Below are 10,258 nucleotides of genomic sequence, written 5' to 3' on the forward strand. Positions count from 1 at the left end.
GCCTTAGAAGACTGTCTCGGTTTTGGAGGAAGGAAATAGATGAATTTGTTCCTAATTAAGACTCCTTATCTTATTACTCTGGCATTTCCTTTTTTCTAGAACGAGTTTTTAAAAATAATTTTATATATTTTAGATGTTCCCTCCCCTCCCCCTTGCTGTAATGGTACTTAAAATAGCTTAAATAACTAATTAATTGTATAGACAACTGTACTTTTGTTCTACACACACACACACCAGTTAAAAAACGTGAAAGGCAGTAACTCATACAACATGGTACCTTTTCTGTTTGGCCATACAATTTCCTTCTTTACACACACAGGGCTGATCTCATTTAAATTCTCTTAGCATCTTAAATTGCAAAAAATGGCAGCCAGCTGAAAACTGGCTACCTGGAGAATTACAAGGGGAGAGAGCTGTTCTTTGGCCTCATCTTAATCTCTCTGTACCTCAATCATTGAGTCATCTCTGACTGATACAAGTCTTTAGAGCTCCCCAGGAGGAAGCAAAGCAGACATGTTTTTCAACAATGTAACAATTTCCCTATGTGTACTTGATCATTTCGGGAGAACTTGTAGTGGATTATGACTACTTCCCTCCAGATGGTCTGAAGGAAAAACTCTCCCACCAGACTTGCACTTCTAAAATCACTTCCCCAGGCCTGGCCCTCCCTCCCCACCCCCATTTCCCCTTTCGGAGGTGCAGGCAGCTGGGGAGGCCTGGAGCACCAGACCTCCAAGATGGCCCAGCATGTGTTGAGTCTGGAGGCTGAAGCTGCTGAAGTGGGGAAGGGTGGGGGCACTCGCCTCCAAGTGGGAACTATTTACCTAGGGGGTTTCCCTCAGCTCAGAGAGGAGCACGCAGGCCTGACAGTCTGTCTTCTTGGTTCTCAAGATGAAGAAGCTCTTCAGTCTCTAAGCACTTCCGGTTTTTAGCCCAGCTGACCCTCTGGTCTTTGCCTCAGCCTCTCCCAGACACAACTGCCTAATATAGGGATCCTTGCTAGGGAAGGACATGGGCCACCTTGCTTTGGGTGCGGAGCTTCGGCAGCAGGCAACGGACTTCCTACCCTACAGTTTCTGCCTAAGCAGGGGAGGACAAAGGCTGGAGGATCAGCTTGGATAGAACCTGATAGGTAGGAGGCTGGCTACCAGTTGCCAAAGTTCAGCACCCCTAACTAGAGGCTGACAAGGTTCTTTGGCTAGCAAGGAACCTTATATTTGGCAGAGGAGGAGAGAATTCAGTGAAGAGGAGCCATGCTGGGGGGATGGAGGAACAGGAGTCTCTGCCCTGGACGAGCTCAGTGTGTTGGAACAGGTAGACACAGAAATGACCGCCTGAGAGCGTGCCCTCTGCCCTTCAGTGAGGGCCTCTAAGGGGCTGGTCCTCCTGTGCTGCAGGAGGGAGAAGGAACTCCAGGTGACCGTGGCATCAGGCTATTCCTCCCACAGCTGGCCCTGGAGGAACCCTGGTAATCTGATGGGCTAGGAGTGGTCCTCCAGGAGTGACATTAGTTCCCCCATTCCTCTGGGCCTTTACTGCCAAATATTTGTCAGCTGGAAAGAACTGGTTGCATTTTGATTCATAGGCTTGTTTCTTTCAGGCGGTCCATGTGACGATTCTAGACACGGACATCCAGTTATCAAATATAGCATCCTCCAGTGGACCCCTTGCTTTGATGAAGACCATGGCAATGCTTCTTAAACTATCATGGGCAAGATTTTTAATCTACTGCCCACTGATATTTTTGTTTCTAAAAAATTAGAGAAATAAAACAGATGTATAAGACACAAGCCAATTTTTTATTATTAGATTCAGAAAATTACATGACAAAATTACCCTGTCAAACTGTTATGGCTATTTCTAAATGTTATTCTCAGTTGCTATGCACATCTCATTGTGGAATGCAACAAACAGTTGTTGAACCTGGGACCACACTTCGAGTTGCACTGGTGCAGACGTTGAACCTGGATTTAGCTCCCATTTGTATTTAGGTTAGCTTGAACAGTTGTTTTTAGAAAAATTGGCTTAAAAATCCAGAGGATTCACAGGAAAATCCAGCTTTTCCTGAAAAGTAAAAAGCTGCAGGCAACACAAGCCTTGTCAACAATTGGGTGGGACTGAATAGCAGCTGCCCTTTTGAAACCCAGCACACAGCCTTCTGTTGCCTACAATTCCAGCCTCTCCCTCTTTTCTTACCCATAGGCAGGTTCCCTCATTTAAGCTACCTGCTTGACTGCAAAAAGCATTTGAATCTGTGTATACCTTAGCAGGATATCCACTTGAAATGAGCTACTCCGGTATTTTTCTAGCCTCACCACAGGGAAAGACCACACCGCAAAGGTCAACGGAACCCATCCAGTGTGGTTCCGAGACTGGAGGCTGTAGTATAGTACAGAGTTGCTGTGAATCACTGGGTGTCCTAGATATTCTCTAGATAAGTGGATCATATACTTCACATCTATATGGGTTAAAATCTTTAGATGCTATTTTGATGAATATAACAATTCATTTAATAATTTGTAAGTGTTACTGAATACCTGCTAGTTTGTTTTTTTGTTTCTTGATTTTTCTTGGTTAATAGGTATAGAAAGTAAAACTATGATTGCTTTTATTTTTAAAATGTTCAAGAAGGGATTTGTAAGTGTTACTGAATACCTGCTAGTTTGTTTTTTGTTACTTGATTTTTCTTGGCTAATAGGTATAGAAAGTAAAACTGTGACTGCTTTTATTTTTAAAATGTTCAAGAAGGGATACTTCCTTATGAAAAGGTTAGGGGACTGCTATTCCATAATAGTTGTCAGCATCACACTGTTTCGTGCATGTACCCCCTAAAAGAATCTTGAAAAACAATGTATTCCGGGCTTTTTAAAAAAAATGATAGCTACAGTTTGGCATCCTAAGTGGAAGTTGTTGCAAAGGAAATAATATCTAGTATACTGCAAAAGTTGACATTTTAACATAACATCACTTTAAAAAATGTATCCAATAGGATCCAAATACCACAGCAATCGGATACCCATCATCGTTCACTTAAAAAATTCATGAGCAAGCTTTTCTTTAACACTGGCAGGTTTTATATACTTTTTTTCTCCTCGAATTGATGTAGCCATACTTACATCTCATCAACAAAATAAATATAAATTTTAATTTAAAAATTATGTGTGATTATATGGCTCTAAGAGCAAATTTTTTTTTTTTTTTTTTTTTTTTTTGAGACAGAATCTTGCTCTGTTGCCGAGGCTGGAGTGTAGTGGCGTGATCTCAGCTCACTGCAACCTCCAACTCCCAGGTTCAAGTGATTCTATTCTCCTGCCGCCTCCTGGGTTCAAGTGATTCTCCTGCATCAGCTTCCTGAGTAGCTGGGATTACAGGCACGCGCCACCATGCCCAGCTAATTTTTGTATTTTTAGTAGAGACAGGGTTTTACCACGTTGGCCAAGCTGGTCTTGAACTCCTCACCTCAAGAGATCCGCCCGCCTCAGCCTCCCAAAGTGCTGGGATTACAGGTGTGAGCCACTGCGCCCGGCCAAAGTGTTAATTTTTATTGATAATATATATTTTAATCAGAAGAATATGGCTTTTCTTCCCATTAGCTTGTGTAGCCATGGTTGACTAATATTACCTATTACTAGACTGACAAGTTCAGCATCAATTCTGTTTCTAATTTGTTGTTCACGTATGTGCATGCATGTGCACAGACGTACTCAAGAAACTTAATAACATATATAGGTGATGTAAGTAGTTTTTTTAATAGCAATATTATCCCCAGATTCTCCAAACTCCTTCTGAATCATTTGTCAAAGATCTCATGGCTTGCCAGAAATCAGTTGTGATTAAACTCTATTTCAGTCTTGTGGAGAGCAAAGAATAAGAAGCCATCTGATGAGCAAAAGTACTTATTTTAAGTCATTGGAATTATTCTTCCTCTACATTGATTTTTTTATTTTTATTTTTTATTTTTGAGGCAGTGTCTTGCTCTGTCACCCAGGCTGGAGTGCCGTGGCGCCATCCTGGCTTACTGCAGCCTTGACCTCCCTGGTTCAAGTCATCCTCCACCTCAACCTCCCAAGTAGCTGGGGCTACAGCTGCATGCCACCGTGGCAGGCTAATTTTTATATCTTTTGTAGAGACAGGGTTTTGCCATGTTGCCCAGGCTGGTCACGAACTCCTGGACTCAAGCAATCTGCCTACCCCATGAGCCATCATGCCTGGCCATCTCCACACTGATTCTGAGACCTAATTCTTCCTTTGCTGGTGCTCATGGTTGGGTCCATGCACCACAGTACGATTTGGAGTGGGTCCAAGGTATGCCTTTCTTCAGTGAAGTAGAAGGCGGGAGATAAAGAGGTCACCTTGATGTTAAGCTCTTTCTCAGATAGTTACACATATAAGTTGAGGAAATTGATTCCCTTAAGAGTGGCCTTTTCTGTGTACCCCTTGGAAAGTCTTCATGTATCCACAGTTTGAAGATGGCTGTCCTAGAAAAAAGTCAGTTCTGGGTTCTTGCAGTAAACAGGAAATACGTGGAGGTCAATGTAGCCAGTGATTGTAGTAATAACACATTATGTTTGAATTGTCGGCCCAGTTGTATTTTGTGGCCTATTCTACAGGAGCTTAGCGACTGTGAAGGGGATCTTTCCTGGGAGCCTCTGGCTCCTCATGGGGCTGCTGGTGGTTGGCGGCTAGCCTAGCATTTACGGCACTGGCCTTTCTCATAGTTACGGTTTGGCTCAGGATGTCATTAGCTTGGTTCTTCCTTTTCCACGGAGATAATTTCAGTGAGAATAACCTGGACATGGTTGTGCTCCTCTTCACCCCACCCTTTCCCTCTACCATAAACTGAGCTGAAGAACTACTCCTATTCTTTCCTAGGTATGGTCAGCTGTCTCTCCTCACCCTTCATTCCCCGTTGCACAAACCACCTTCTCAGGTTGTTGTTGTTTGGAAGAAAATAGTTCAAAGCGGGCCAGGCGTGGTGGCTCACACCTGTAATCCTAGTACTTTGGGAGGCCAAGGTGGGCAGATCGCATGAGGTCAGGAGTTCGAGATAAGCCTGGCCAACATGGTGAAACCCTGTCTCTACTAAAAATACAAAAGAATTAGCCGGGCATGGTGGTGCATGCCTGTAGTCCCAGCTACGGGGAAGGCTGAGGCAGGAGAATCACTTGAACCCGGGAGGTGGAGGTTGCAGTGAGCTGAGATTGTGCCACTGCACTCCAGCCTGGGCAACAGAGGGAGACTCCATCTCACAATAAACAAACAAATAAACAAACAAAAGAAAATAGTTCAAAGGAGGCCACGAGCTTTTTTTTTTTTTTTTTTTTTTTGAGACAGAGTCTCGCTCTGTCACCTAGGCTGGAGTGCAGTGGTCTGATCTCGGCTCACTGCAACCTCCACCTCCCAGATTCAAGCGATTCTCCTGCCTCAGCCTCCAGAGTAGCTGGGACTACAGGCCTGTGCCATCACGCCTGGCTAATTTTTGTATTTTTAGTAGAGACGGGGTTCCACCATATTAGCCAGGAAGGTCTCGATCTCCTGACCTCGTGATCTGCATCCCTTGGCCTCCCAAAGTGCTGGGATTACAGGTGTGAGCCACTACACCCAGCCTAAGCCACCAATTTCTAAAGGAGATCGCTGGTAATCCAGCGTGCCCTTTTGTTCTTCTTTTTTTTTTCTTTTTCTTTTTCTTTTTTTTTTTTTTTGCGACGGAGTCTTGCTCTGTCACCCAGGCTGGAGTACAGTGGCGCAATCTTGGCTCACTGCAAGCTCAGCCTCCAGGGTTCACGCCATTCTCCTGCCTCAGCCTCCTGAGTAGCTGGGACTACAGGCGCCTGCCACCACGCCCGGCTGATTTTTTGTATTTTTAGTAGAGACAGGGTTTCATTGTGTTAGCCAGGGCGGTCTCCATCTCCGGACCTCGTGATCCACCCCCCTCGGCCTCCCAAAGTGCAGGGATTATAGGCGTGAGCCACCACGCCCTGCCCGCTGTTTTTGTTGTTTACTTGTATTTTCTTCTTTGTAGTTCTGGGGCTTTTCAGTAATTTCCAATATGAGCTAAAGCAGCCTCTGGAGGGTAAGGCAGTCTTCCCTGCTCCTGGCTATTTAATCTGTTCTCACCAATGAGAATACTGAGGGCTTTAAGCAGTCACTTCTGGCTGGGGGCAGTGGCTCAGGCCCATAATCCCAGCGCTTTGGGAGGCTGAGGTGGGCAAATCACCCGAGGTCAGGAGTTCGAGACCAGCCTGACCAACATGGAGAAACCCCATCTCTACTAAAAATACCAAATTAGCCAGGCATGGTGGCAGGCGCCTGTAATTCCAGCTACTTGGGAGGCTGAGGCAAGAGAATCGCTTGAACCCGGGAGGGGGAGGTTGCGGTGAGCAGAGATCACGCCATTGCACGCCAGCCTGGGCGACAGAGCAAGACTCTGTCTCAAAAAAAAAAAAAAAAAAAAATGTTTCATTCTGGAGTCACCTTAGGGATTTAGGTCTATTTTAGGGTGTACCTGAGAAATTCAGTCTGGGACACTTAAAATAATTTTAAATCAAATGTATTCTCTTAGATGGTGATTGGAGAGGATGAGATCACTGGAGGCTGTGTAGAAAGAGAAGAGAGAGAGAAAACAAAACCCAGGGATCATATTAAACTAATACTTAAAAGGATCACCAGCAAAGAGATTAGGAAGAAATAGCCAGAGAAGAAGAGAGAAAACCAGGAATTTTTTGTTTGTTTGTTTGCTTGCTTTTTTTTTTTTTTTTTGCAAGGATGTTAAGGGTAGTAAGAGAATTCAACAGTGTGAAAACAGCTAACAGATCACAGAAATAAACCATTGGATCTGGCCTAAGAGGATGAGTAGCTGTCTTGGCAAGAGCAGTTTCTGGAGAGAAGTAGCAGGTGGCAAACTACAGTGGGTGAAAAGAAAGTGGGTGGTGTGGCCAAGGAGGCAGTTATTGGACACAACCATTTATTTATTTATTTATTTATTTATGTTTGTTTGTTTGTTTATTTTTTGAGACAGAGTTTCGCTCTTGTTGCCCAGGCTGGAGTGCAGTGGCGCGATCTTGGCTCACTGCACCCTCCACCTCCCGGGTTCAAGCGATTCTCCTGCCTCAGCCTCCCGGGTAGCTGGGGTTACAGGCATTTGCCACCATGCCAAGCTAATTTTTTTTGTATTTTTAGTAGAGACGGGGGTATCTCCATGTTGATCAGGCTGGTCTCGAACTCCCGACTTCAGGTGATCTGCTCGCCTCAGCCTCCCAAAGTGCTAGGATTACAGGAGTGAGCCACTGTGCCTGGCCGACACAACCTTTTAATAAAGATTGCGTTGTGATGGACAAATATAAAGGTAAATATGAAGACGGGCACTGCGTCAGCATACTAATAATGCTGATGATGGCAAGGAGCCAGCAGAGAGGGAGAGCTTACAGCTGTGAAGAGAACAAGGACAAATAATAATGGAAAGTGGGAGAAAATGTCAGACAGGTTGCAGCCTAGAGGGGAGTAAAATTTATGATGCATTGAAAGTCTCCGCCACTTCCTTTTACATGAGGATGAGAGAATAGAATGTGGAAACGAATATGTCTCCATCATTGCACTCACAGGGTGGTTTTCTGTTTAATTTGCTCACTAGTTTTGGAGCCATTGCATTTTTTTTTTTTTTTTTTTTTTTTAGATGGAGTCTCACTCTGTTGCCCAGGCTGGAGTGAAGTGGCATGATCTCTGCTCACTGCAGCCTCCGCCTTCCAGGTTCATGTGATTCTCCCTTCGCAGTCTCCTGAGTAGCTAGGCTATAGGCATGCACCACCATGCCCGGTTAATTTTTTGTAATTTTAATAGAGATGGGGTTTCACCATGTTGGCCAGGCTAGTCTCGAACTCCTGATCTCAGGCGATCTGCCCACCTCAGCCTCCCAAAGTGCCGGAATTACAGGCATGAGCGACCGCGCCTGGCCTGTATTTCCACGTCTTTTTGTTTGTCTGTTTGTTTGTTTGTTTGTTTGTTTTGAGACAAAGTCTCGCTCTTGTCCTTCAGGCTGGAGTGCGATGGTGCGATCTCGGCTCACTGCAACCTCCGCCTCCTGGGTTCAAGTGATTCTCCTGCCTTGGCCTCCCTGAGTAGCTGGGATTACAGGTGCCTGCCACCATGCCCAGCTAATTTTTGTATTTTTAGTAGAGACAGGGTTTCACCATGTTGGCCAGGCTGATCTAGAACTTCTGACCTCAGATGATCCACCAGCCTCGGCCTCCCAAAGTGCTGGGATTACAGGCGTGAGCCACTGTGCCTGGCATTTCCACTTCTTAACTCAACTTCTGCACTTAGTAGGCGTTATGATTAGTGAGTATCATTTTAGTATTTATTGATGCAATCAAAGTTATTTTTTTAAAAACAAAAGGGTAGAGCATTAGGCTCCACTTTTTTTTTTTTTTTGAGACAGAGTCTTGGTCTTGTTGCCCAGGCTAGAGTGCAGTGGTGCAATCTTGGCTCACTGCAACCTCCGCCTCCTGAGTTCAAGCAATTCTCCTGCCTCAGCCTCCCAAGTAGCTGGGATTACAGGCGCCCACCACCATGCCCAGCTAATTTTTTTGTATTTTTAGTAGAGACGGGGTTTCACCATGTTGGCCAGGCTGGTCTTGAACTCCTGACCTCATGATCTGCTCACCTCAGCCTCCCAAAGTGCTGGGATTACAGGCGTGAGCCACCGTGCCCCGCCTAGGCTCCATTTGTAAGACAAACAACAACAACAAAAACAACCCACCATGGGCCGGGCACAGTGGCTGACGCCTGTAATCCCAGCACTTTGGTAGGCTGAGGTGGGTGGATCACGAGTCAGGAGATTGAGACCATCCTGGCTAACATGGTGAAACCCCGTCTCTACTAAAAATACAAAAATTAGCCAAGCATAGTGGCGGGCGCCTGTAGTCCCAGCTACTTGGGAGGCTGAGGCAGGAGAATGGTGTGAACCCGGGAGGCAGAGCTTGCAGTGAGCCGAGATCGCGCCACTGCACTCCAGCCTGGGCGACAGGGTGAGACTCCGACTCAAAAAAACAAACAAACAAAAAAACCAAAAAAAAAAAAACAACCCACCAAACAAACCCCCAAAACAGAAAAACAAAAAAACCAACCCAAGACAGAGGATGAAAGATAAAGGAGAGCAGTTCCTACCAAGTTTCAAGCCTGGCTTCTAATTTCTCCATATGCATGACAGTCAATCAATCATCAATCAATCAGGAAACAACCCAGGTGCATTATTAACTGGCTTCACTTTTCAGGTCAGCTGTGCTGGGTTGGCTGCATACAAACATGATTTTAAATTTCTTATTTCCACAGAGAAATTCAAAGACCAACAGTTTATGTATTCAGAATCCTCATGATGTAGACACACAACTCAAAATACATTGTAGAGATATTAAGAAATACAAGTTACAAGACCAATACAAAATATTAGATGTTCTCCCCCAAATTCTTTAGCTTGGAGTTGGTTTTTGTTTGCCACGTAGCTTTACTATTGCAGAACAGTTTTGTGATGTGCCTCCTTTTCTAGGATGTGGATTCGTTAAGAATCTGCCACAGAACCGGGCGCGGTGGCTCACGCTTGTAATCCCAGCACTTTGGGAGGCCGAGGCGGGCGGATCACGAGGTCAAGAGATTGAGACCACGGTGAAACCCCGTCTCTACTAAAAATACAAAAAATTAGCCGGGCGTGGTGGCGGGCGTGAGAATGGCGTGCACCCGGGAGGCGGAGCTTGCAGTGAACCGAGATTGCGCCACTGCACTCCAGCCTGGGCGACAGAGCGAGACTCCGTCTCAAAAAAAAAAAAAAAAAAAAAAAAGAATCTGCCGCAGTAAGAATATGGGCAGCTATATAAACTGTCCAAGTGAGAACTCCCTTGGTCCAAAAGACTGTCGGCTGTTTTAATTGAATCCATTTATTAGCCTGTCTCATCAGCACATGCTCCTAAGATTGTGTACAAGAATATGAATACATATCCAGGGCTAGACAATTCACGATTTTGTTATTAAAAGAAAGTCACTGGTAGAATTCCATCCATAAATATTTGAGTAGAGTTACAGAGGGACTGGCAGGCTGCATTCATTCAAATTGGCTTTAGTGGTGAACTTTTCAGTTGAAGCCTGTGAGAAATTTGCCAAAAAATGAGTGAAAAATCAAGCTCTGTCCCAATGTGTAACTTGGAACTATCCTGACTGTGGGGCAAGTCTTCAGCTGGTAACCAGACCTGGTCAATTCCTTTCTAAAATG

Source organism: Nomascus leucogenys, chromosome 11 (assembly GCF_006542625.1).
Source record: "Nomascus leucogenys isolate Asia chromosome 11, Asia_NLE_v1, whole genome shotgun sequence".
Classification (NCBI taxonomy): Eukaryota; Metazoa; Chordata; class Mammalia; order Primates; family Hylobatidae; genus Nomascus; species Nomascus leucogenys.